Genomic DNA, 1674 nt, shown 5'->3' with positions numbered 1-1674 from the left:
GGAATTGGCTTTCACCTTCTACTATGTGGGTCCTGGAGATCAAACTGACGACTTCAGGCTTGGAAGCCGTGCCTTTACCCTCCGAGCCATCTTGCCTGCTCCACAAGACATTTTCACAAGCCTTGAAATTCTACAGAAGAGTTTTAAGCACAATACAAAAAATATCACCTACCCCATACCCTCTTATTTCTAGACACTTTTATGTGCATTTTCTAAAATATACAAATTGTGTGTTATAAAGCTATAATATAACCATCAACATTAGATTATAGCATTGCTATTGCTTTGCCCCACTCAGGCTTTGCCAGTTTTTCAGTAGTGTCCTTAAGTCAGAAAATTCAATTCAGAACTGAGTGTTGCACTTTATTTTAATGCCTGCTCAGTGGCCTTCAATTTTCAATACTTGAAGATAATAGTCTAGTCATTTTGTGAAATGCCTTGTAACTGAGTTTTCTGACATTTCCTCATGATTACATTCTAGCTATGAAATTTGGGCAGAAACACTAAAGAAATTATGCTTTTTTTTTTCTTTCATGACATCTTACCAGGGAGCATGTTATTTCACTATTTTATTTTTTTTTTAAAAGATTTATCAGTTTTTAAATTAGGTGTAGGTGTATGTATCTGCGCTGGGATAAGACCCTCTGGGCCAGAGGTGTTGAAGCCCCTGGAGCTGGAGTCAGACGTTGATGAGCCACCTGATGTGGGTGCTTGGAACTGATCTCAGATCCTCTGCAGGAACAGCAAGTGCTTTTAACTGCTGAGTTCTCTCTCCAGCCCATTGTGTTTTATTATTGATGATGTTCTCTTTGTTCATTTGATTAAGGTGAAGTTTTCTGTATTTTCTCTAATGCAAAGTTCTTTTTTTGTCCTTGCCAACTTTAAGTATCTGGCAGAAAGAAATGTCGACTCTTTCTATGTCTTTCTATCAATCATCTATTTCTATAGCTAATAAGCACACACACACACACTCATAACATGTACTGTTTTTATTTGGGGGGAAGAACACATATTTCCACACATTATACAGTCAAGTTCTCCATCTTTGAAGAAATCACAGGGGACAACAGCACATCCAGGGTTCAATATGTGAGCTTCACCTTGAGAAAACCACTTTTATAATCATGGTATCTCCCCTGCTAGGGAAGCGTCTCATCATTCATTCATGTCAATGTGAACTTATGGCTTTCTACTTCATTTAATCATTTTCAGTCTGTTTTTGTGATATTCAAATTTACCATAGGGACCCCTCCCATCCCCCCCCAGAGGGAACCCTTTTAATCTGGCTCCTATGCCTTTTTAATATGTTCCCATAATTCTTTGAACAGTTATTTTCTTTTGGGGGAAAGAAAGAAGTTTCAAGCTCATTTTACTTGTTGACTAAACCCTTTGGAATTAGTGTTTTCTACTAAGAATCTTGGTCCCTTTGGGTGGGGAATGTTATTTATAGACCAAGAGTTAGGTGTCAAGTATTCTCATTGTTATTAGTGTGTTGTTTCTTCTAGGCCTTCTCAATGGATTAACAGTAAGAAACCTGGTTCCTTAATATAATCCTTCTGCTTATATGGTTGTTTGTAGAGTGTAATCTCACTGAAAACAGAAGGAAGAGGCTAGCTTGGTAAACAATACCAGAAAGAATTGGTTATCTATGCCCATGTACCAGCCGTGTTACAC

The 1674-nt window shown here is 37.8% G+C and overlaps 1 non-coding gene across 1 annotated transcript; it reads right to left on the bottom strand.

Moving 5' to 3' along the window:
- Positions 1 to 992: 992 nt before the first annotated feature.
- Positions 993 to 1151, bottom strand: Gm24038. Its single transcript, XR_003953231.1, has one exon. It is a non-coding gene; the product is annotated as a U1 spliceosomal RNA (small nuclear RNA).
- Positions 1152 to 1674: the final 523 nt, after the last annotated feature.

This window comes from Mus musculus, chromosome X, assembly GCF_000001635.26.
Source record: "Mus musculus strain C57BL/6J chromosome X, GRCm38.p6 C57BL/6J".
Lineage (NCBI taxonomy): Eukaryota > Metazoa > Chordata > Mammalia > Rodentia > Muridae > Mus > Mus musculus.
This window is presented reverse-complemented; position numbering and strand designations above follow the sequence as displayed.